Genomic DNA, 27,700 nt, shown 5'->3' with positions numbered 1-27,700 from the left:
TGGCCTTTTTGCTATGCCTTGAACAAGAAAATCTATCTCCAGTTTCGTGGTTCCATGCCTGAAATTATTTTTATCCTTATCTCGGATTCCTAGCTTCTGTGACTTCCTTCAAGTACCAAATAAAATTTTACCTTCCTCAAAACGCAGTCCTTGATCCATTTGAATCCTGGTGCTTTCCCTCTGAGTCTACCCTCAATTCATCCTCAATGTATCTTGTTTGAATATAGTTCCTTACATGTTGTACCCCACATTAGGCTGAGCTCCTTGAGAGTAGAGACAATTTCTTTTCTTTGATCCCTAGTGCTTAACACAGTACATGGCATAGAATAGGTGTGTAATAAGGCCCTGTTGACTTGATTTGAAAATATATGTTCTATGAACATTAACAACATTGAATAAATGACTTATCTATTTTACCTTGTATAGTCAATCAATAACCAATTTTTAGTGATTTTTCTTTCAAAATATCTGATGTACCTATCCCGAATCACTATCTTTTTTTTTGCCACCACCCTAGTATCATCATTATTTCATATCCAGGTAACTGATAATAGGACTTGGCAAGTTACATACTGGGATAGTTGGTTTCTGAGGTCCCTCCAATTCTGAATTTCTGTGATCTTTGATGCTGCTATTACTACCTGGTCTCACTGATTCCAGGCTATTCCTATTACTAATTCACTTCGGACACATTTAAATAGTGCTTCACTTGTCTGCCTAACAATCTGTGCTGGTTTCATTTCTTGCTAACTTATATATAAGCTAATTTTTATGCCTGTCCAGTAAAATTTCCCTGACTACTTCAACCTTGTCACATCTCTCTTTTATCATCTAATCACACTTAACATACAATTTAAAACAATATTTTATAATTGTTTGTTCTAATTTATTCAATTAGTGTGTGGGCTCTTTAAAGTCAGAGGACATAAAACCTAAAACAGTATAGTCCTAGATCTGGAGTCAGAAACTCTTTTCAAATTATGTCCCTGTTGGATACTTTCTCAATGTATTTGGGCAAATTATTTAACTTTCCTTAGTTTCTATACATTGATGCATAAAATGAGAAGGGTGGAGTATAATAGCTCTAACATCTCTTACAGCTCTAAATCTATGAGTGATTGATTGATTCATTACTTCATTCAAAAACCATTATTCAGTCTTTACAGTTTGTAATGTACTAAAGCAAGACTTTAGAATGTAAAGATAGTTTGATAGACATCCTTATATTGATGTTGTATATTTCTAGGTAGATTGAATCCCAAAGATTAGCTCCTTTGATGTCATTTTAAAAGGAATTTTAATCATTTTTCTTTATCTTAATTTCTAAGACATGAAAATAAGTATTATATTTTGTATTTAATCTTTTTTTCAAATTTGTTGAACCCATTATTGGATGTTGTGACAGTATAATTTTTATATTTTTCTTTAATTTTGCATTTTATACATCTGTTGCTATTTGATTCAACTTTAGTATATTAACATCTAAAATATATTGACAATCTAAAATATAATTTCTACCTTTTTACACTAATTTGTATTGTCTATGATGCAATATCTAATAAATTTTTAAGCCTTGCTAAAAAGGAAATTAATTCCCATCTCTAATCTAGTTATCTATAAATAACTATTCTTTAAATTATTGAATGGGAGTTCATAGTTGTAATCTCCTTAGTCTTATACTTTTTGTTTAATTTGTCATTTTTTCAAAAAATATGGAATTAAAGTATTCTATTATTAATATTCTGTTACTAAAACAATATCATTATATGTAGCTACTTTTCCTGTGTTCTTCTTAGTTTATTGAATTTTATGGTATGCATAAATTGAGAATTGTTAATTACCAGTTAATCTTTTTCATTTCTTCATTATATAATGCACACAAACATATATGTATATATGTATACACATACAAACATTTATCAAACATTACCACTAAATATGTTTTTATTATTGCAGAATATAATAGAATCCACACTTTTAATTTTATTCTAGTCATGATACTTTTCATGAATTGTACTTCTTTAAATTACAGAATATGTGTGCAATATTTTAAATTCATTATATTCCCCTTCTTCATTTAATAGAACAATGCATTTATGTCATTCACATTTGTTTTTCTAATTTTTAGATAGTTCTTGATTTTATCAAAGAGTAAATAAAATCTTCCTTAATCTTCTACATATATTTCAACTATGTGAGTTAATAAAAAGTTTATATATTTTATAATTCTAATAATATACTGAAATTTAACCTCTTACATACATATATAAGCTTACAAAGTGTACACATATGTGTATATATGTATAATTCATATGCCTGGATATGCATATGTATCTATGTTTATTTTGTTATAAAATTGCTATATCGTGCCTCTTTTCTCCTTTCTAAATTTATTCATTTTGAACTGTGTTAGTTTTTAAATTAGTAAGTAAACATATAATTTAATGCTTGTTAAGTCTCTGTACTAGTCTTAATGCATATTTATAATCACATCCTAATATGATTGCTTCTATTCCAATTATAAAATAGTATAACATACTTATGTCAAATCATCTTTACATAAATATTCAAATCATAATAAGTAATAGATTCAAAGTATGTTTTTTATAAACTTGTTTCATCAATTTGAAAATACATAATATTTACAAAGGATGCCCTTAGTAGTAGAATAGCATTGCTCAATTTTTCATTTTTTCTTTTTGTTTAATACATGTTCTTTATTTTCAACTAATATGAATGTTTTAATGGGCACATGATGTCTATAACCAATCATATGAAGTTTTTTTTTTAATTTTGAAACTTCATTGTTTTGTCATTTTCCTTCCTTTTGAAAATAGAATATAACATTGTAGAGAACTTTCACATCCATTTTACTTTCTTCCTCAGCAATTAGATAAATCCATTTTTGTGTTTGTAATTCTGTTGTTTACAACCAAATATCTTGGAGAAGCACTTTTTCCAATCTAGATATTCTATCTGCTTGTTGATGGTCCACACTGGAAAGCTTTAATTCTTCTAATCACCTCTTTGATAATAGCTTCTATATTGTGTGTATTTTCATTATCTTCAGTTATCTAAACTAATCTCACTTTTGGACTTTTTTAAAATTTCAAATGTATTACTTTGTTCTAAATGCTTATTAGTTCCTTTTAAAGTTTGATTCCCAAGAGAACATCTTTAATTATTGCTAACTATTTCATTTTTACTCCATTTATATTATTTTTTGAAGCACCCTTTGATGTATTGTGCATTTTGCATTGCTTTGGGGTTTTCTTAATTAGAGCCTTTCTATTTCCTATATTAACATTTATGTATATATTTATGAAATGAGTATTCTGTTTAATTCCTACACAAAATCCTACTCTGATGCTTGGTTATGAAATGAGAAGGAGGTGACCCTGAATTATTTAGAGCTGTATCAGTGGAGTTCAAGTTCTGACAGTTTCTACCATATTAGAAAGTTAGAAAGAACATAATCCTAGAAAATGATCTGTCTATTTTTTGAAGATTAGCAGAATTTTATCATCAGTATTTCAGTCTCTTGGTTATAGTTTTTCTATTGCAACCCATGACAATACTTTTAAACTTCTATAGAAGAAATTTCACAAGATAGAAACCAGAAGAGTCTAGAAACCACTTCAGTAGAGATCATTGGACCTCATTGCTAAGAACAGAGATAGGGCAGGTAATGACAATGCCAACTTTGGAATTTATTTTTTACTACTGATTACAGAGGAACATGGAGGAAGACTATGAAGTCTTATCAGAGAATACAGCACTGCATTATGCATAATGTTTTCTGAGTATTTAAAGAAAATGATTGGACATAGCAATATCCTCCCTGAATACAATAGATGCAATGAATTGATGTACTGAGAAACCATTTTGAATTTATTCTTTGGTATGTCTTTAATCCCATCTAACAGAAGTGATTCAATTTATGTTTTTAAGGAAATTGTATCTCTTCTTTAAAATTTCATGTCTTTATTATATCACATTTTTGGAGGAGTTATCACTTTTTTTCTCCTCAGGAATAGGAATGGTGGAGGAAATTCAAGTCTTGCCTATAATTAGAGTTGTTGCTACTGCTTCAGAGTAGCAACTCCATGGGAATAAGGACTCTTAAAGGTTCAGCACAGTGAGCATAAAGCTTTTGTGGGAAAGGGGGAAGGCAAGTCTTTTTGTTTTGTTTTGTAGTTTGGTGAAGAAAGGAGTCTTGTCTCTTTGTGCTCACAGTTAGAGTAGGACTATTTCTGTTCAGAGATTGGGAATGACAGAGGATTTTGCTCAGACTTAGTTGTAGGAAAGGGAATCAAGTGATGCAAGTTTCTTCAGATGAATAGAGTTCCATAGTAGTATAGAAACTTTCCAGACTCTGACCTGTTTCTGAGGTATAATTGGAGCCCTGGAGTCACTGAGCATTCTGACTTATATGGGGATTGAGGGAATGAGCACTCCCCTTAGTTGAGGTTTATTGCTATCTTGAAGGTAATTTAGTCCCTAATCTCTGAGTGATACAAGGGAGATAAATTAGCAGGAACCTCTGTGTTGTCTAGGAGTTAAGCCATAAAGGGGCAGAGATGTCTCTTTTAATGGTTCTGGATATTTGGGACAGCAGATAGTCCAGGTAAGGAAGGCACAACTTTCTTTACCTCTGTCCCCATTTCATTCTGACCTAGTTATGCTTTTAGTTTTATTAGCATTCTCTTCTCTTCTCCAGATGATTTTCCATTTTGTCCCCCTTTTTTTGTGAGGGAAGAGGAAAGTAGATTGGATCATTTCCATATCATTGAGGGGTTTAGGGTTGATTTGTAGACCAGGTTTATTTCTATTTCACCATCTTATAGGAAGTTGTCTAAGTTATGTCATGAGGAAAAAGAGGGAGGGACTTCAGCAGGTGGCAATTGAATGGCAGTATAATCCTGGGCTAAAATATTGTAAAATACTACAGCATAGAGAGCAGTGTCAATTAAGTGAACATTCAGAGAACAAGAGTGGGAATAGTGCTAGGCAGGAATAGAAAAGCAACACAGGGTACAATACTGAAAGGCATCAGACAACAGTATCAGAAATGTATACTTATTCTCATAAGTAATGTGGATCTACTGTTGGTTTTGGAATCACTCTTTCTTTTCTATGCCAAACATTGTTTATTATTTAGCACAGTAATACACTTTCCAAGAATGTAGAACATTTGACCTGGAATGAAGCGATTCCTTTCCTATTGTCTCTTCTTCTTTCAGTTAGGGAAAGAACCAATGGGGATATTTCAATAGGCTCATGTTCTAGTATTCCTAAGAGGTCAGTACTATTTATGTAGTAAATGTTTAACCAATTCAGTTAATGATTGAATGACTATGATCCTAGACTAACAGGTGGGCAGAGGAAATTCGTGAAGGTAGAATAAGGAGCAATATGAGTTTTTATTCTCTACCCACTCTCACCCACAGTGAATGTAGATTTCTAAAAACAGAGGGTAGAATCAAGATAGCAAGTATCTTTTTAAAATGAACTATGCCGGTTACTATAGTGATGGTATAGAGTAAGGAGGAGAACTTTCAACAATGCATGATAGATGTGAAGGAAATTCTTTTCTATAAATAAGGCATTTAAAAAAAAACAAGATTTGATTAAAAGTAAGAAACATTGCTTTATCTTCAATAATTTGAAAGTGTTTTGGAATAGTTTTATATTTTCCCAAGTAAGGCAGTACATTGCAGGAAGTACTGAACTGGGAGTGGGCGGACTTAGGGTCTCATCCTAGCCTCCCATCACCAGCCAAGTTACTATGGGAAAATTCTCCTCTCTGGACCTTAGTTTCCTTTTTCACAAAATTAGGGAATTATCTAGATCATCTCAAAGGCCCCCTTCAGTTCTATCATCCACAGGCTAAATGGATGTCAAAAGGCTTAGAAATGATGGAGATAATCATCTTTCATATTTGTGTTTATGAATATAATTTACCGGATGAAGCACCTAAATTTGAGTGACCTTCACTGCAAAGGTTCTTCAAGCATATTACCCCTCTTGGTTTTATTACCTACACTTAATAGTATGAACAACAGGCAATGAGATTTATTTGCTTGTGGGAGTTTTACTTCTTCCAGATCAAAGGCAGGCCAAAGAAACATATGACAAATGATCCAGCTAAATTGAATCAGGCTAACCATATGATGAATGTAGAATCATTATTCATGACTGAAAAAAAAGATTCCTCTAGTATAAAATATACAGAAGCTCTCTGTATATTTTCTGTTTTTGCTTTGCCATTGCAACCATTTGATGCTAACCATTTTTGAATAAGAAAGCAAATGTATACCCTATCCCAATATATTTTATTACTTTAACCACTTTCAAGGTCATATTTCACCTTATTTTACTTTATTGTTTTTGGTATGACCTTAATACTGATGCTCCAGGATGGAGTGATTATAAATAAACCAAAGAAAACTGTGTGTTTGTTTCCAAAAATTCTGTAAGTCTTAGAATCAGATGATTCCAGAGTTGCTGTGCTACCTAATCCAACCTCTACCTGTAAAAGAAATCCTAGCTATCAAATCCCTAACAAGTGTGCATTAAGTCTTTTCTTGAAGACCACTTGTTCAAAGGAAGGTGAAATTTCTCAGAGCATTTCATCCAATCACTAAATTATTCCAAATGTTAGGAAGTTTAAATTTATTTAAAAACAAACAATCAAAAGAATAGTTTTATAACCTATATTTAACAGTTCCAGTATTTCCCTGAGAGTCTAAGCAGAAAAATTTCCTTCTTAGATGTAACAACCCTTCAAATATTGGAAGACAACAATTTCCTTATATTCTCCAGGTTTCATAGCATCAAGTCCTTCAGGAAATCACCAGATGAAAGGAGTTCCAGTCCTTCTCCCTTCTCCCACCCCATTATTAAACTCGCATGTCTGGTGAGAATAAAGATTCTGCATATGGTGATGAGAATGACCTAACTATTTCAATCTGTTTTGAACAGAGAACTGTACAAAAGAACTGTCACGCCCTCATTTTGAAGGTCATCATTTTCCTGCTAATCCAGCCTAAAGCATATCTGCTTTTTGGCACAGAATTCCACACTGGTAACTAATGATGAGTTTTTAATACACTAAGCCCCTAGGTATTTCTTTTAATACAAAGTAGTTTATACCCACATATTAATAAAGATCTTATTATACTTCTACTCATTTGGGATTGTACATGCGCATGAAGTTAAATTTTCTTATGTTTGGATCATGTTTGAAGACTATGAAGATAGTTCAAAATCTCAGTTTAATCAATCATCCAACAAATTGTCTTCTACTTCCAGGTTTGTGCCTTCATCACCAAATATAAAAATGACATCAGAGTTCATTCAATTCATGAGTAAAAATTTGGAAGGAAAACTTCAAAATAGAGCTTATCAGCCTTACTTGATAGACTATAAAGCAGATATATATCTGAATATAAACAGTTAAAACTCTTAAACTTCTATCACTCAGCCCCCATGACTCCTTTTCTGCAAAATCTTTTGAATCAGATGTCATCAAATATTTGTTGAAAATCTATGCATAATAGCAAATTAAATTTAGAAAACTTTTAAAATTTTACAAATTAATTTACATAGGTGTTATAACTTGATCCTTGAACCCATTTAAAGTTGGTATTATGGGCATTACTATATTCATTTTACAAATCAGAAGAATGAATCTTATAAAGGATAAGTAAACTGTTCTTAGTCTCTTTTCTAGTAAGTATTCTGAAAGAAGATTTGAACCCAGTATTTTTAATCCAAGTCCAGCACTTTTTACACTGCACTATAATATCTTTACACACTAGGCATATGGTAGTTACCAAATCTCCCAGCTTATCAATCCTTTCAAAAATGCCATCAGGTCAGATTTATTTTTAATGACTTATAATGATCATTATTGCCTTTTATGAGTTCTCATACACCATCAATTTTCATCCAAAATTCATCCTAGAATTTTACCAGGTTTCAAAATCAATTCCACTGGACTATAGTTTATATATAGCTTCCCCCTTTTTTAACAGTGAAATTTGAAATTGGTAGGTTTGTGTAATTTATAGAAGTAAAGGATATTCTCTTTCTACTTTGAGATATGTTCTTTTTTCCTATAATATTTTTATTCATGTCTCTCCTTCAATGTGAAAGTGTTCCCCAATGCTCTATCCTGGGCTTATTTTGTAGAGTTCCCTTTCCTTCATCTACCCTCACATTTATCCCATTTATAAATTTTATATGGCTGCCCATGCCCAAGTCTGTCATATCTCTCCTGTTCTATAGAATTTCTCAAAGGGCACCAACAATGATTAAACCACTATAAATTTGAAATCTTTCTTTACCATGGGATGAAACTTTCCAAGTGATGTGAAATTATTGAGAATATCTGGGTGATCTCTACCTATACCCTCATTTTTCTTGGGTTACAATTTCTTAAGCCTTTTTTTTTTCTTTTTCCATTTGAATCTAAAAATCATTATCCTACCTAGGTAGATAAATCATACGCTTTGATTGTTACTGATTTCTCACTGTAAACCATAAATATTATTACATTCATCTTGGGCAAAAGTACTAATTGAAATTTGTTCTTGCCTCTTTATATTTAAACCTGTTCTCCTTTGTCCTTATAAGCACTCTTACGCGTTTTTTATTCTTACCTTACCTCACAGGATTTAAAAAAAAAATTTTTTTTTTTAAAAATAGCAGACTTTTCTCTTTTGTATTGGTCTTTGGTTACATTATTAAATTTTTTTCTTCTACATAGAACTTTTATCATTTGTATTTATTGAACAACTCCCTGTGCTTTATCCTTGTCCTCTTTATATTTCTCCTCTTTATTGTACTCATTGAGATAAATTGTAAAAATACTCTTATAATTTCATACTTTTGGAACCTCTCATTCCTTTTGAGCTAACTTTTTTTTCAAAGTCTCTAGCCAAAGAAGTATATCCCTCCCCCTTTTTTCACTGAAATTTTTGAAATTTGCTGTCTCAAAATTCCAGTTACAAATATCAGTTTCTTGAACATTTCAAATTACATTTCCTTAACACCTCCTACTTTGATATTAGGAAGTCTAAAATAACATGCTTTAAAAAAAAAAAAGAACCAGACTTATTTCCCCCCTCCTTAAATGGCCCTTTTTGAAAGTCAAATAAATACAAAGGATCTGTTTCCCATCATTACTTCCTCTATTTCCTCTAATGAGAAATGTTCATCAAGTAGAGATTCTTTAGCTGCCTTGCTTTTACAAAATCAAGATCTGCAGAAATGAAAATAGAAGGGTAGCGTTTGTGATTTAGCTTGCCTATCATTCTGGCTGATGGGTTAGAAGAATGGTACTGTGTTTTATTTTGAAAGATGATAGTGAAAATGTACACTGTCTGCAGGACTTAAGCCTATTCACATTTCTGGCCAATATCTCTTGTCCTATGTATAAGTTTCTCATATCACTAGACATATGTATGAGTTTCTAAGAAGGTATGATGAGGAGATTAATTGCAATCTATAAATAAGTTCAACTATTCCTTTCAGAGAATCACTAGAGAGGCTACTGAAAATTCAAGTTGAAAACAATTAATTCATAATCAATTAACTTCTAAATCAGTTTATAAACTGGTATAATTTATTTTTGCATTTAATTGAAATCTGTGAAGAGATTTTTTTTAATCCTTTGGTTTACCTTGCCTAATTTATTTAATCTGGTTTTATATCTTTGTTGTGTTAAAAAAAAAGTATATGTAGGAAGAAGAGAAAAGGGGAAGTAAACAGGATAGAGGTGGTAGTGTTTGGAATTATATCTAAGATAGGCCTTTGTTTTATCTGCATTCTTATCCATTCTGGGAACTAATGCCATGGCCTTCCTACTTACAACTTCCTTGAAGAAATTAAAAGTTTTTTATTCACAATACCCAAAATTTTATTTATATCTCTTTAAAAATAGCAGACTGATTATGTCCAAAATTGGCATACTACCACAGAGTTTCAAACATATCTTACAGTCACTATACAGTTCGATTAGGTTTTGAAGTAAAATGGGGGTCAATTTTTAAAGATAAGTATATTTTCCATCTTTTTAAATTAGTGAAATTTGAAATTAGTAGGTTGGAATTATTTATAGAGCTAAAACCTTGTCTTCCTACTTTTCTTGCTATTTCTTTTTTTCCCTATATACTATTCTCATTTATGTCCTTGTTTCAATGTATTGATGTACACCAAGGACCTATTTTTTTATAATAACTTTCTCTCTCTTCCCCATTTCCATTGTCCCTAACCTTCATCAGCTCCCATAGATTGAACTAGCATATCTACGAGCATTCAATTTGATCCATTTATATTCAGCCTTTCAGCACTTATCCTCTACATAGCTCCAAAACAAATCTTCTTGGAACAGATATCTGAATATGTCACATTAGTGCTCTAGGAGATCTATTACTCGATTACCTTTAAAACTAATTATAACCTCTATTGTTTGTCATTTAAGACTCTTTATATTCAGCCAATCTTTGTAGCATAACTTGGACCCTTAGTTCACACTAAATCTCCTTCAAGAGACCCTTCCTATTTCTCCAAATTATTAGTGCCTCCCCCACCTCTTATTATGCATATGATTTGTATAATACTATACAGTAAGGGAGCTTTTATGATGGATAGAGAGGTAGCCTTATTCAGTGATAACTGAAACCAGGTTTCAATTATCACCTCTAACATATATGAGTATATGATCTTGGACAAGTCACTTAACTTATCTGTATACTAGGTGACTCTTCAAGATTATAATCTACCTAAAATGTACTAAACTTCAATGCTTGAAGCTGTTTTCTCATCTAAGAATTCTGTAGGCCAAGAAAAGTAATAGACCCAGTTTCTATTCTTATGAGTATATATTGTATATTTTCTTATCTATGAATGTATTGGAACCATGATCCCCAACCCAATATAATTACACTTCTTGAAATAATGTCTCACTATGGTGTTTTGTTTTTCTTTTTGTACCAATGAAACAAATGATATAGTGCCTGGCTTATAATAGCTCCTTAATAAATAGTTATCAATTGTTGGAACAAAGTGATTTCAAAAGCATGGCATCAGAAAGCATTTTTTGAAGTGATTTGAAAGGAGGGGGGGTCATATTACAATGTCACTAGACTTACATACAGAAAATTAAGTTTTGCTTCTGCCAATTAGTTACTAGCTGTATGATTTCAGGAAAATCATTCCACCTATCTGACTGAGAGGTTCCTCATTCAAAAAATGTCTGAGTTGGACTGCATTATATCTGAGATCCCTTCCAACTTTAACAAAAACCTGAATAGAAGTACACACATTCCTCTGTGAAATATCTAACAAATTTTACTCATTTTGGGGTGGTGGTTGTGGTAATTGATTCCATTATTATAGATAGTTAGGTGACAAAGTGGACAGAGTGATGGACCTGGAGTCAGGAGATGTGTATTCAAAATAACCTCAGACATTCTCTGTGTGAGCTTGGGCAAGCCGCTTAAACTCTGCTCCAATTTCCTCAATTGGAAGATGGATATAATAAGAATAAGAGCACCATATCCCAGGCTTGTTGTGAAGATAAAATTTTATAATATTTGTAAATAGTAGATGCTATGTAAATCCTGTTCCTGTTCCTTTTCATGTTCTTATTATTAATGCACTTATTATGCATTGATATTTATTTAGCATCTACGATGTATTAAAGACTATACCCAGTGCTCTGGGATATAAGAAATTATTTAACCCTCAGTTCTTCCTTACAAGGTACATATTTATTTCATTGAGAGGATGGAAAAGTAATGGAAGCAAAAGGGGAAAGAGGGAAAAATACTTTTTCTCAAACTGAATTTACATCAGATACTACTTTGTGAGGTTGGGCAAATCACTACTCCTTCAGTCTCGATTTCCTCCTCTATAGAAGTAGGCTAGGTAAGAATATCTCTAAGACCTTTTAAAGCTGTAAATCTCAATATGTCATAATAGTATCAAAAAGTAGCATAAAATTCCTTCGCAAATGGTAGTTTCTTGATATAGATATTATAAGGAAGACAGAGGCCTAGTCAATCAGTCAAAAAATAACTTAAAACATTATCTATGTGCTAGGCACTGTGGTAAGCACAGGAGATAAAAATATAAGTAAAAAGAAAATGATAATTCTTACCCACAGGTAGTTCACAGTCTAACAGGGGAAGACAATACACAAAAGAAAGCAGAAAATCCTGGCCAGTAGGGTAGAGGTAGAGAAACAGGACAGAAGCACCTTGTGCAGGGCCACTATGGAAAAGTCCAAAGAATTCCAAAAGCAGCATATCCAGTGGGAAATATGATAATACTGTGCTGTGTCCCTTTCTTGAATAAAGACCCTGGAGCCCATGGTCCTCCCCTCTACCCAGAGGGTTCAGTCAGAGGGACAGAAAGTCAATTGATGAGATATGACAACCAGGTAGAAAAAAATCTTGTATAACAATGAAATTTCCCAATTATGAGTTTCCTGTAAAGAAAACCATGATGGAGAAATGCAAAAGCAGTGTAGTTATTGAACCTTGGCTGTTGGGAGTACAAGGGTCATTTCTGCATTGGCACAGCTTATTCCTTTGGAAAAGAACAGAAGCCTGAGTAAGCACAGTTGACCACCTGCAAGTTCCTGGCTAGAGGCACAGAGATGAAGAGGGAAGAAAACAAGAATCCTCTTTAGAAAGGAATAATAGAAGAAAACAGGAGGACATTATCAACAAGAGTTCAAGAAGAAATTCAGGCAAAAGGTAGGACTTCAGTCCTTTATTGGAGGATTGATATGAGAAGAACTGTAATAGACAAAGATATTGAGGCAAAACACAAACAAAATGAGAGGGGTGAATTAGTATGGTTTATTTGGGAGGCAATATGGTATAATGAAGAGATGTCAAACATGCAACTTCTGGTTGTGAATCAAACTTGATCAAAATGTAATTGGTTATTATTTAACAAAATAAATGCAATAAAATATAGACAATATTATATTTTAAACTGTCAAGATGTGGCCTGCAGGGGGCTTTATTTATGGCTAAGTATCCCAAATTCAATTTTATTTTTGTGTTGCAGATAGTGTGCTTCCTAAGAATCAGAAGTATTTGCATTCCAATCCTACTTGAGACAATTTCTATGTGTCTAACACTTTTATGATCCTTGACAAATTATTTAACCTCTCTCATCCTTATCTCTAACATGGTGATAATAATAGCACCTATACCATAGATGAGAAAGAGAGAGAAGGGTGCAGTGAAGAAAGTGGAGGTTTTGAATGTGTAAATATGAGGATATAACATTGGAGACCATTCCACTTCAGTCTAGGGGTCTCTATTTTACCCTATAGTTACTGAGTTTTGCCAAGAGAGTACCACGTGAGCAAGAAATATTCACATTGCCTGTGTGTGTGTGTGTGTGTGTGTGTGTGTAACTGATCACACAGACACGTACAGCGTGATATAATTGAAAGAGTCCTAGGTAAGAGGTCAACAGGATGAATTCAAATAATGATTCTGTCACTAAATCTTTGTAACTTAAGCTTTGTCACAATATCTTTTAGCCATAGTGAAAGGTATTCAAATCTATGGAATGAAGACTTAGAACAGTTCTCTAAGGTCTTTTCCAGTGTCATTAATCTATGAGTCAAAATTTTCCATGGTAATTAGCACAATCATTTTTTTCAAGTGCAATATTGATTTATGTACTCAAATTCCATAATCCTTGATGCTTTCTTATTTCTCAGTCTGCTTCCTTGTAAGCAGATTCAAGGATATGTTGTGATCATTCTACATTTTTTTGCTGATTTAAACTCATTAATTCTGAGACCACAGTGGAATATTACCATTAAAAAACAACTTTTAATTAACATATCATGTATAGCTTTTTCACTATTAAATGCCCCTTGTATATCTTGACACTGAAGTCCTTTAAATTCTTACTGAAAATTGTAACATATTTAATATATGAATACACTCACTTGTGTCCCTCAAATACTCATGTATGTAAACAGATCTGTACTTTTTGTTGTTAAGAACAAGAAAGACATTCAGCCATTATATTAATATTGTTGTTCTCACTATTCTAAAACGCAATACAAATAGATTACTCTTTCTTTTTTATTTGAGGATTAAATTAGGCAGCTCTTAAAGCTTTTATGCAAAACAAAAGTAATGCCTTGTCACTTTATTAAAGGACAGAAGATGTTCCATAAATTAATAATTATGATAAATTAGATTCAAACAATATCATTTCTGTGATGTTATATTTGACCATCAAAATGTCTGGTTTGATGGTTTGTCTCTGCTTTTTAATATATATATATATATATATATATATATATATATATATTCTTAACAAAAAATTCAATAAGGCAAACCAAGAAAATTTTAGTATTATAACTTGCCCTGCGGGGGGGAAAGTTTCTACAATTCAATTCTTTTGGCACAAGACTTGACAACTTAAAACTTGGAATGATTACATGTGTAACTTTGTTAAAGTGACACTTGAAGATGCACTCTCATTTCAACATTATATAACATCTTTGCCTCAGTAATATTAATAGTGTCTACCAAGTGATAGGTAATAATATTTAAGACAAACAACAATAGTCTTCTACAAAATTCCAACTAAAAACAATAACTAATATTTATTTGGTGTTTCAAGGATTACAAAGTGGTTTACAAATGGCATCTCATCTGAAGAAAAATCCAACACTGACAAATAATATTGAGAAATCTTAGACTAAGCCTTGTACACAGCTGGAACTCAGGGAATGTATAATAGAATAAAATGAATGATGTACTAGACATGGAATCATAGGTACATAGCTTTAGAGATCTAAGCAATAATTCTTATATAACCCTATTCTTTTTTTTCTTTTTATAGATAAGAAAATCAAAGCCAATATAACTTAAATTATTTGTCCAAGATCAACTAGTGAATTGGGATAATAATGTACTGTTGGTGAAGTTGTAAACTGATCCAGCTACGCTAGAGAACAATATGGAACTATTCCTAAAAGGCTATAAACTGTGGACTCTTTGGCCCAGCAATCCTACTTCTAGATCTGTATTCCAATTAACCTGAAACCCAAAGACTTTGTAGATATGTCGTTATCAATTATTTAGTTAAACCACACAAATCCTCAGAATCTTCCTGCTAAGGTAGTAGTATACATCTCTTACTCTTACTTTATTGGTAGAAAAATGTAGCTAGCAGAAACATACTATGTTTCCTAAAATTAAACTCAAAGTACCAGTGGTGAACCCATTTTTTATTGACTTAGAATTGATTAGTTTTGAGAAGTTGTCCAATATTGAAGCTTTACAAATTCAGTGGATAAAATCCATTTAAATGTGATAGAAATATAGAAATCCAGGCCTTGACTTCACAGGAACAATCATTGTCCTCTAGTCCTAAAGAAATAATGTATCAACAATTAATAAAATGCCTTTAGCAATAATGTTGCATATCTTTGAGCTTGTTTAATTAACAAGATATTATTCATTTGTGGAAGGAAGAATGAAGTTATGATATTTTTAGATTTTACTTTACTTTTAATTAGAAACAGGCTTCAATGGGATGAGCTGGTTGTAGTTATACTATAGTTTACAAATCACTAACATGAAAAAAAAATCATTTTTCCTTGGTAACAATTGTTTTCTTATTTTTTTAAAACCAAGAGGAAGTAAGCTTTAAGAATTCTTAACTACTATAAATCCATATACCTATGATTCTAAGAGCTTTGAAGTAAATCAATGTGCAGTCCTTGGGTGGTCCCTTGGTGGCCTTAGCTTCCATCTTTTGAGTACTGTCTATAAAAGGAATATCTAAATGGATATTTTAAAACCAGATAAATGATCCTGTCATTTGAGGGGTTGGTAGTTCCAATCACAGACTTTGTACTCAAGCTGATGGCTATGCATACTATTAAGATGAAATCTGGGTTTTCTAAATTTATAAAATTTTCACAGAAAATTAAATTTCAGATTGATTTTTTTTCACATTGAATGAGTTCTTGTGCCTTTAATGATCATATCTGAAATATCTGGTTAATATTTAGAGCATCTGAATGGAAAGTCAAATTATGAATAAATGCCAGGGCCTGATCATGATCTGGTTGTCTTTTAGTGATTTTCTTTCAAGCATCCCACCTCAAATATGTAAAAATTATCTTACCTAAATCCATATTTTTTAGGACTAGAGTGTCTAAGAATTGGGAGGGACCTAGAAATCATGAAGTCCAACTCCCTCTTTCTACAAATAAGGAAATTGAGGCCCAGAGACAAAATAAGAACTTTGTGCACTTTATCTCTACCTGTTACAGTATTCTTTAAAATTAAGATTTGAAATTAAGGAACTATAAAATCTATGATCTATTAATTTAACATATAATAGCTAAAAGAAGAATTATGAGAAATAGTTGTGACAAGAAAGGATTGCATTTTGATGAGAAGGCAACAGATCCATTGGTTATACAGCTAAATGTTCATTTTCCCTAAACCGAAACACAATCCGCTCCATAGTTAATATGTAATCGTAAACAACAGCTGCTATTATGAATGTAGAAAAGAAGAAACAGCAACTCAATAATATCAAGCAGGAAAGGACATCCCTTGAGGCAAAAGTGACCCTCTAAATCGTCAGATTAAACTTGTGAGCAAACTACCTTGGACTTTAAAAAAATCAATAAATAATCTAAGTTGTTGTACTATTCCCAGAAATTCAAATTATTCAAGAACAACATACATTTTGGGGTGTATCTTTACTCCTTCTCCCAAATCTCTTATGTGAAACAGCAAAACTAAAAGAGAGGATTGAAAAAAAATCTAGTTGTCATTAATTTCCCTTAAGGTATTCCCAGACAAAGAAGTATTGTTTCAATCGCCTTAGTTCCAAGACAAGTGTTATAACATAGACAAGTTGAAATTGAGGGGCTAGCATCAGAAAGTTCCAATCATTTATTTTTGCAACTGAAACTTCCAAAGAATAATACTGCATATGCAACTTTTACTTTTTTTTTTCCGTTCGATGCACAGATGTAGAGAAAGTCTGCCCCTCTGCCACAGAAAAAGGAACTACCACAGTCCACTCACAGGTAAACTTTCTGGGAGACAAATAGCATTTTCTACTATATGCTACCTAGAAGTAGGGTGATCAATCAGATTTAGTTAATTAAAGGAAAAACAGTAGAATTACTCCCAGAAGACTCAACCTCTTTAAAGACTATATAATTCCCCTGGCTGGTTTATTGTGTTTCATAATTACAAATAAGAAGAAAGAAAACATGATATGTTAGGGTGATACAGTGAGACTCTTGACAAGGGAAGGAATTTAAACAGATGATTGGAGATTCATATCCTCAAATCATCAATTATGAATTATACAGCAAAAAAAAGAGATTCACAAGTCTGATTAAGACTGAAAAATTCCTAGGTATTCCTTTGCACCAAATACTCAGGCTATCATCAACAGAGATCAGAATTGTTACTTATATGGAACCCTAACATCCTATTCAACACCAACTAACTGTCCAGCTAAATGGGTGAGTTTCAGATTGAAAAAGGAAACCAAAGAGGGGAAATTGAGGCTATGTAAAACATTGCTATACTGGTCCCATATATTATTCTACAATTTGAAAGAAAAGCAAGCCTTCATAAATCCCTGTAGATCACTTTATTTTTCCAATGGAAATGTCTGTTCACACTGTGTTAGGTTGGCAAATTGCATCACAGACATACTCAGGATTATAAAAGTCTATATGTTCAAGCAAATAGCCCCCATGGAAAGGAATGTGCTCATTGGAATTGATCAAGCTCTTATGGCTATAAATCTGTGCAACTGCTTTACCCAGTGAACTCTTCATGTTAAAGCAGAGTGCTTATGAAGGTCACTATGAAAGATTGTAGCTTCAATACTCCAAAGCAAGACACCAGCAAATAAAAAGCCATAAAAAGCAAACTTAATTACATACTCTTTGAAGTTTACAATTTGCTGAGAACCAACCACTTCCCTTCTTTTCCTCTTTCCTATTTTAGTGAGCAACATGCCTTGTGAATCCAAGCAAATCGAGACTGTATAAAATGTCAAGCATCCTAAAAGGTAAATTGAAGCTACAACCTTCTGTCATCTAAAGGATTTAGTGAAAACTTATAAGGATGCCATGGACTACAGTATCTTCAAAGTCCACATAAATATCTATTTGAGATAAGGTATTCCAACAATCAGGTGAACCTCTCTTGAAAGAAAAAAAAAAGCTAACACTGAAGGGTCTAAGAGAAACAATCTGCTCTTTCCTTTCCCCAGCAAATAGCAAAATATCACTGTGGACAAATAAAAAAAAACAAGGGGGGAATTGAAGCTTCCACTTCTAACTTTTTGGCCACTTTATATATAAAACACTCTACTATTCCCAACTACTTGAATATACTCTGTAAAGTTCAAAATTAGAGAATTCTCAGGGGAAGAGAAACAAATAAATAGCAAGAGGGATGAATCATAAAGCGTGAACATTAAAGCTTTATTTGCACTTCCTATGAAAACCCACATATACAGGGCTTAAGAAAAACTTATTGTGGCTAGTTAAAACACTTCAAAGAACTTAGAACCAGAGCACTGTATTAGAATAGAAGGTTCCTAGGTATATTGCATAAAAAACACATTTGAAACTAAAATGGCTTACCTTTGCTGCACCCCTATGAAAATGAATTGTTTTGTTTATACAAAATACAAAAATCAGTCACAAATAATAATAAGAAGTGATGCCATCATCACGTACTTGCCAATGTGCTGGAATTAGATGTATTTTCAGTTTCTTTAATGTATCCTGTGACTCTCTCGACCCTCGTCTCGAAAAGCTATATCCAAAACATTTGCAATCCACCCAGGAACATCTTGTTTATTTCGAGTATTTTGGCCCTTCGGGTACCTCGACCCTTACCACAGAGCCCATAGTTTCTCAAAGCTTCCAGGAACTTCCTCTTTCCTCTTCTTTCTACCTTCCCCTCCTACTCCCGTGCAATACGTTAGTCTTGAAGTTGCTTCCGAAAGCTAAAAGTCAGAAGAAAGCTAACTCCACCGCCCTGTAGGTACTTGCACCAGGGGTATGGGGAGGGTTACTTTTTTGTCCGTCCAAAAAAAAAAAGTGGGAGCGGGATGGGGGTGGTATCCTGGAGCACCGCCTTTTAGCAGCAAGGACTGAAGAACCCAGGCATCTGTAACAGCAGCAACAGCAACCACAACAAGAGAAGAGGCGATGTAGTTCTGCCTGGGTGGCTACAGCTGTGTCCAGAAGCGCTGTCCATCCCCGCCGGTGCTGAACTAAAGGGCTTGTGAAACCTCAGCCAGATCCAGGTTTCCTCTTCCTTCCACAGATGACAGCAAGTGGTATATATATCTTCCTGCTTTGCCTCTCTCAGCTGCTTTATGGATCTTTAGGGGATGAATCTTTTCCCCAAACAGTATTATTATCGTGCATATTTGGACGACAACGTGCTGATCTTTTTCCTGATTCCGAAAGGAGAAATTATGTACAAATAAGACGTGAGATTCTCGTGACTTTTCAGTTGTTCAGAGAGAGTTTCCTCCGTATTGATTGAGATGAAAGATTATTGAAAAATACGTACACACACACAGACACACACGCAGGCACACACACAGGGAGGGTGAAAGAGAGGAGGAGGAGGAAGAGGGAGGGAAGCAGAGAAAGAAAAAGGAGAGAGAGAGAGAGAGAGAGAGAGAGAGAGAGAGAGAGAGAGAGAGCGAGCTATGTCTAAACGAAAAACTAAGAGATCCTTTTAAAACTTGAATATGTAATTGCCAAAATGAAGCTGAGCTATTTTGGAACGCTGAAAGGTCTTGAATACCAAACTGGCAAACCATTTAAAAATTTTGAAGAATCCAGTATGGAAGCCCTAGAATTAGAATCCTTCAGAGCGTTCTGGTTTCGTTTCAGTCCCCACAGAGCCACGGACCAGAAATTAAACGTTATTGTAAAGAAGCAAGATGTCTTGTCGCTGTTACATTTAAACGAATCAGGACCTGGCATAAAATAAATCAGGGGCAAATGGAAGAATCTCAACAGACGCGGTCCACAAGGCTGTTAGTGCGGAGGGTTGGGGGGGGCCAAAGAGGAGGGGACCTTTAGGAACTGCAAAATGACTTAAAAAGCCTCAAGACTGAGTCTCTCGTGGCCTGACGAGTGCCTAGCAGTGCGTACGCTGATACTTGGACACGCAGAGGCGCATGCAAGGGCGCAAGCAAGGGCGCAACGCAGGAAATCATTGCTTGTACAGATCAGGTAATAGAACCTTTTGTCAGGGTACAGGGAAATTAAACAAACTACTCATTTGGTGGGAGGGACTGACATTTTCTGTTCATTTAAAATCTGGGCATAACCAGGCTCTTTCCTCTCTATATCTCCTCCCACCTTTCTTGGGTTGTAACTGCTTCAGCTAGTCAAGAAAGCACAGATCTTTCAGAATGACTAGCTTTAGACCTTGTATAACTTCCCCTCATTATCTACTCTCCACTTGCATTTCTCTTCCAATGGAGTCAATAGGTAGACAAGTAAATTTGCTCCACAATAACGCCATTCTACGTTGGATATTCGGTTTTGATGTTCTGGAGTGCAAACAATATCCAAAACAGACTACCAATTCATCTGTGCTTGAGCTGTGATGAGATAGGGAGATAAGAATTTAAGGTAAACATAATTAATATGGGCGATATTAATTTAAAAAATGCGTAAATCTAAAATCTTCAAAGTTTTATTTGATTTATTTTAATATGTGCGTGAAGATGAGGAGGAAGAGCTCCCTGCATCTTTCCACTGTCAGAACTCGTGCAGTTTTCTGCACCAACAGAAAATTTCTAGGTTCCAGAGGGAAGTGGAGGAGAAGGGGTGGATGCACAGCCTTTCTCTTTTCAGTTATAGGCTGCAAGAAACCTACATCTATCCACTCAGCACACTCCCCTGGCTGATTTTTCAATCTCCTCTCGATAGAATTCCTACATTAGAAAGTGAAACAGCTGAAATTTTGCTTACCTCCTGCATTTAAGTTAATGATAGGGAACTTGTGCTCCCTACCCCCACCTCCCCCACTGGAGCTCTCGCTATTAATGGGCAGCTGGTCAGGAGGTATCCCTTTTCCAAGCTTCTTCCTGCTTAATATTGGGCATGAGGGGGAGACTGCTGCCTGGTTCATTTGAATGAATTTAGCTGATTTCTTCCACGAGAAATGTGAGTGAGCACTTGGCAATCCACATAGTACTGGAACCTAGCAGTCAGTTTAGCCACAAGGGAAACAATTTCTCTTATATTTCCTTTAGGTTTTCAACCTTGCCCGTTTAGCTTTGGCGGAGATGCCTACATTACACCAGGCACAATATCCAGCTGCACTCTTTTTTTTTTTTTTTCTGATAGAAGCAAGAATGCTTTCCACGTGGGAATAGGCCATGCTAATTTCTGACTCATTTCATAATACAGACGCTATGTGGAGCTGCATAAACAGGAAATGCTCGGAGAAGGCAAAGTTGATTAGCAGTCTACTCAAAGAGTGACTGCGATTAATGGGCACTATTAAAAGCTATAAATGAGTTTCTTTGAAACCACATTCCGGAGTTGCAGCACAGCCTCATTGAGAAATCCTGGCCCACACAGTGTACTTGTTATTTGAACCTAACTGGAAAGGGACAGTTTTACTTTACAATTCATTTGAAAACATGCAGATTGTTAGGAGATAGTTAAATGGATTTTTCCCCTTTCAGTTCATTGAAGCATGTTTTTAGGAAATAGCATACATCCATTGCCTTCTAAATTGCCATATACTCTAAAAGATTTCGTATGAATTCATTACAAATTTAAATTTCTACTCCTCAAGCCCAGCTTTAGAAAGTGTCATATTTCCCTTTCTTAATTCCAAAAGTTAGATCTTCATTGAATTGATTTCCTCTCTAGAGGTTTTTCATATCCACCACAAGCCTCCTACACCTTCTTTTCATGGGCTGCTGTCAAATATTTCAGCTTAGGCAAGTATATTGTTAAAGGTACACAGGTTTGTTTTCATTCCCTGCCACCAGTTTTCTTCTGACTTCTAAAAATGTGAATAATTAGAAAACCAAGGTTTGCTTGAATTTAAATGGAGAACAGAAGTGTAAAGATGTTACTAATTGAAAGCATATGCAATAGATTATTCACACTCAGGGCAACAGATTGTCTCTCCCTTTTGAACATTGATTGATGTTAACTTAGAGAGAGGTGTCTGCAAACGAACCAAAGAAAAAGATGTTCTATCATTCAGACAGTAAAAAAGTTTGATTAATTTGAACTGTTGGATGCAGGAAGATTGAAGTTTTGATATTTTTCCACCTCAAAAAAAGCAAAATCCTCTCTACCCCTTCTCTTAACTAAGCTTGTCGAGTAACCAGTTTTAATACTTAAGATGAACCAAAGGAAATATATTTTATATTCTGATACAGAAAATGTACTCACACAAGATGAATCATAACAAAAGTTATTAAAAGTTCAATTTAAACAGAATGTTCTAGTGTTAATAAATTCATACTTTCCATTAAAAATCAAACACATGGAAAGGTAGAGACAAGATGGTGGAGAAGAGGAAGCAACCCAATTGAACTCTCTCAGAATTCCCTTCTGAACTACTTAAAAAAAAATAAAAAGTTAAATCAATTCCTGGAACAGCACAGACAAAAAAAGGTCAAAGTGAGATACCAAAATGAGATAATACTTCAGAGGGAAAATGGATATTTAATGGAGTAGAGCACTTTTGCGTATTCCTGATGAAAGTACCAGAAATGAATAAAAAATTTGACATTCAAATACAAGAAACAAGGGAAGGATAAAAAAAAATAAACATGAAAGAGAAATTATAAGGGATTCCATAAGGTTAAACTGTTTATATTCCTATATGGGAAAATGATGAATGCAACTCCTAAGAACCTTATAATTATCAGAGTAGTTAGGAGTCTACATAAATAGAAGCATGGGTGTAAGTCAATGTAATAGCAAGCAGGATGACCTGCTAGCACGGGTTCTTTGATCTGCCTTTAAAAGAAAGACTGCTGAAAAGGGGGTTCAAAATCCTACTTTTAATTATATTCACTAATTCAGGGGAAAGGTCAGCACCTTGAACTTGGTGAAAATACAGAGAAAATATAAGCAGAGAAAATACAAGCAGAGAAATTCGCTCAAAGTCCACCAGACAGGGCTATAGCTATCTGAATAAAGTGATATTGCTATACACTCTACATACATGACTGGATCAAAGGAGCATAGAAATCTGACCAATTGTGGTGCTCTGCACAACAGCTATTCAGAGTCTCAAAAAGGACATCAAAAGAACCTTTTCATGAACAAACGCCCAAGGAAAAATGCCAACCTCCCAGAATATATAAAAAAGACTCAGTCCCTGATTGAATCAGAACCAAAAAGCACAGAACCTACTTGAGTGAGCACACATGTGAATTATCAGTGTTTGAAGGACATTGATACTTCAGATGCTTGCAATTTAGCCTGAGTCTAGGAAACTTAACTCCAACAATAAAATAGTTTCAATAACAATAACAAAATTCCCACCGTGTTTGTGCTCACCTTCCACTCTTTCAGGACTCTGTTCTTTAAAATCTACACAGATGGACAAGAGATTGTTGTGGTCATGGATCCTGGAACAAATACATAGCATAACAACTGATTACCAGGATCACCACATGACCTTAAACAAACACAAAAATATATAACATAGCATATCATACTCCACACCCTATACATTCCTTGGGGGTATAAATCTGGGGAGTGAGCAACAACCTCCACTTCCCTTAATAAAACAAAAATGACTAATTGAAAGTCCTTTTGGGAATGTGTCCTCCCCACCCTACCATTTCAGGTTCCCTCCCTTATGCTCAGGTGCAGGCATATTCTAAAGAGGCAAGGCCCATTCTTTTTTTTTTAATTTTTATTTTTTAAATTTATTAAATTGTTTGTTTCCTTTTAGTTTACAGGATTCAATTCCACAATTCCTTGAATTTCACATTTTGTCCCCCTCACTCCCCACCCCCCCATGGCAGCTTATAGTCAAGTATAGGATCTGTAAATAGTTTCACATTATACATTGGTCAGGTTAGAAGGATGGATTGTACTAGCTGGAAGGAAAAATGGTAAAGAGGACATAAAACCAAATAAGAGAATGAAAAAGATCAGGTATTTTGCTTCCACCTGGATATAAACTTAGTTCTTTCTAGTTCTTTCTCTGGATGCACATTTTTCTCTCCATCATGTGTCTTTTGTGATTGACTTATATCCCTGCATTGCTGAGAAGGGTCCAGTCTATTAAAGTTAGTCATCACACATACTTTGTGTCTGTAATTGTGTACAAATTTCTCCTGGTTCTACTCTTCTCACTCAGCATCAGTTCTTTTAAGCCTCTCCAGGTAAATATGAAGACTGCCTGCTCCTCGTTTCTTATAGCACAATAGTATTCCATAACATGCATATACCACAACTGGTTCAGCAATTCCCCAATTGATGGGCACCCCCTTAATTTCCGATTCTTTGCCACAACAAAAAGATCTGCTATAAACATTTTTGTACATATGGGTCTTTCTCCCATTTCTATGATCTCTTTGGGATATAACCCTAGGAGTGGTATTGCTGGATCAAAGGGTAGGAAAGTATTTATAGCCCTTTCGGCATAATTCCAGATTGCTCTCCAGAAAGGCTGGATCAGTTCACAACTCCATGAACAATGCATTAGTGTTCCAGTTTGCCCACATCCTCTCCAGCATTTGTCATTTTCCTGTTTTGTCATCTTAGCCAATCTGACTGGTGAGATGCGGTACCTCAGAATTGTTTTGATTTGCATTTCTCTAATCAATACTGAATTAGACCATTTTTTTATGTGCTTATAGGTAGCTTTAATTTCTTCCTCTGAAAACTGCCTGTTCATATCCTTTGACCATTTATCAATTGGGGAATGACTTGTATTCTTATAAATTTGACTCAATTCTCTGTATATTTTAGAAATGAGTCCATTGTCAGAGACATAGGTTGTAAAGATTCTTTCCCAGTTTCCCACCTCCCTCTTAATCTGGGTTACATTGGCTTTGTTTGTACAAAAACTTTTCAATTTCATGTAGTCAAAATTATCCATTTTAGATTTTATAATGTTCTCTAATTCCTGTTTAGTCATAAAGTCATTCCCTCTCTACAAGTCTGATAGGTAAAGTATTCCTTGTTTTAGGAGACTGCTTACAGTATCAACCTTTATACCTAGATCATGAACCCATTTAGACTTGATTTTGGTATATGGTGTTAGATAATGGTCTATGCCCATTTTCTTCCATACTATATTTCAGTTTTCCCAGCAGTTTTTGTCAAATAGTGAGTTCTTATCCCAAAAACCAGGGTCTGGAGGTTTATCAAACAATACAATACTATAGTCATTGGCTTCTGAATCTTGTGTGCCTAAACTATTACATTGATCCACTCCTCTACTCCTCAGCCAGTACCAAGTAGTTTTGATGACTGCTGCTTTATACTACAGATTGAAATTTGGTAAAGCTAGTCCACATTCTCTAGCATTTCTTTTCATTAATTCCCTTGATATTCTGGACTGTTTATTCTTCCAAATGAATTTTGTTACTATTTTTTCTAACTCTATAAAGTAGTTTTTTGGTAAATTAATTGGTATGGCACTAAATATATAATTTAGGTAAAATTGTCATTTTTATTATATTAGCTCGACCCAGCCATGAGCAATTGATATTTTTCCAATCAGTTAGATCTGACTTTATTTGTGTGAAAAGTGTTTTGTAGTTATGATCATAAAGGTCCTGGGTTTGTTTGGGCAGGTAGATTCCCAAATATTTTATAATGTCTACAGTAACTTTAAATGGGATTTCTCTTTCTACATCTTGCTGTTGAATTTCATTGGAAATATATAGGAATGCCAAGGATTTATGTGGGTTTATTTTATATCCTGCAACTTTGCCAAATTTATTTATTGTCTCTAGCAGTTTTTTACTTGATTCTCTAGGATTCTCTAAGTATATCATCATATCATCTACAAAGAGTGATAGCTTGGTCTCTTCTTTGCCTAAATTGATTCCTTTGTTTTCTTTTTCTTCTGTAATTGCTACTGCTAACATTTTTAGTACCAGATTGAATAAGAGGGGTGATAGTGGACACCCTTGTTTCACCCCTGATCTTATGGGAAATGCTTCTAGCTTCTCCCCATTACATATAATACTTGCTGATGGCTTTAAATAGATGCTACCTATTATTTTAAGGAAGGCTCCATTTATTCCTATACTTTCTAATGTTTTTAATAGGAATGGGTGTTGTATTTTGTCATAAGGCTTTTCTGCATTTATTGAGATGATCATGTGGTTTTGCTAGTTTTATTGTTGACATGAGCAATTATACTGATGGTTTTCCTAATATTAAACCATTCTTGCATTCCTGGAATAAATCCTACTTGATCAAAGTGTATTATTCTTGAGATACGTTGCTGTAATCTTTTTGCTAGTATTTTATTTAGAATTTTTGCATCTATATTCATGAGGGAGATTAGTCTATAATTTTCTTTCTCTGTTTTATCTCTTCCTGATTTATGTATCAGTACCATATTTGTGTCATAAAAATAATTTGGTAGGAGTCCTTCTTCACTAATTTTCCCAAATATTTTGTAGAGTATTGAAATCAATTGTTTTTTAAATGTTTGATAGAATTCACTAGTGAATCCATGTGGCCCTGGAGATTTTTTTCTAGGGAGCTGACTGAAGACTTGTTCAATTTGTTTTTCTGAGATGGGATTATTTAAGTAATTTACTTCCTCTTCAGTTAATCTTGGCAACTTGTATGTTTCTAAATATTCATCCATTTCCCTAAGATCGTCAAATTTATGTGCATACAATTGGGAAAAATAATTCCTAATTATTGTTTTGATTTCCTCTTCATTGGAGGTAGATTCACCCTTTTCATTTTTGATACTCATAATTTGGTTTTCTTCTCTTTTTTTATCATATTGACTAAGTGTCTATCAATTTTGTTGGTTTTTTAATAAAACCAGCTCTTGGTGTTATTTATTAGTTCAATAGTTTTCTTAATTTCGATTTTATAAATCTCTCCTTTTGTCTTCAATATTTCTAATTTAGTATTTAGTTGGGGATTTTGAATTTGTTCTTCTTCTAGGTTTTTTAATTGCATGCCCAATTTTTTCAGCTCCCTTTTCTCTAATTCAATCATGTATGCACTCAGGGATATAAAACTTCCCTTAAGAACTGCCTTTAATGCATCCCACAGATTTTGGTATGTTGTCTCATTATTATCATTCTCTTGAATGAAATTACAGAATGTTTCTATGATTTCTTGTCTGACCCACTCATTCTTTAGGATTAAATTTTTTAATTTCCAATTAGTTTTCAGTCTGTCTTTCCCTGGCCCTTTATTGCATATAATTTTTATTGCATCATGGTCTGAGAAGTTTGAATTTAATATTTCTGCCTTACTGCATAGAATTATGAGGTTTTTATGCCCTAGAACATGGCCAATTTTTGAGTATTTGCCATGAACCACTGAGGAGAAAGTATATTCCTTTTTATCCCCATTCAGTTTTCTCCAGAGATTTATCATACCTATCCTCTCTAAAATCCTGTTCACCTCCTTAACTTC

At 33.9% G+C, this 27,700-nt stretch overlaps 1 protein-coding gene across 1 annotated transcript in view; it reads right to left on the bottom strand.

Annotated features, from left to right (window-relative positions):
• Positions 1-19,771, bottom strand: part of LOC138170531 (gamma-1-syntrophin-like) — a 704,758-nt gene extending 684,987 nt beyond the window's left edge. Inside the window, exon 1 of the mRNA XM_069099921.1 lies at positions 18,791-19,771. The gene's annotated coding sequence lies outside the window, so the exon portion shown is untranslated. The remainder of the gene's footprint in view (positions 1-18,790) is intronic.
• Positions 19,772-27,700: the final 7,929 nt, after the last annotated feature.

The sequence above is a fragment of the Petaurus breviceps genome, unplaced genomic scaffold (assembly GCF_028583685.1).
Source record: "Petaurus breviceps papuanus isolate PSGF00001 unplaced genomic scaffold, PetGlider_PUasm1.0 38, whole genome shotgun sequence".
NCBI classification, from domain to species: Eukaryota; Metazoa; Chordata; class Mammalia; order Diprotodontia; family Petauridae; genus Petaurus; species Petaurus breviceps.
Note: the sequence above shows the minus strand (reverse complement) of the source record. Positions and strands in the feature narration are given on the sequence as shown.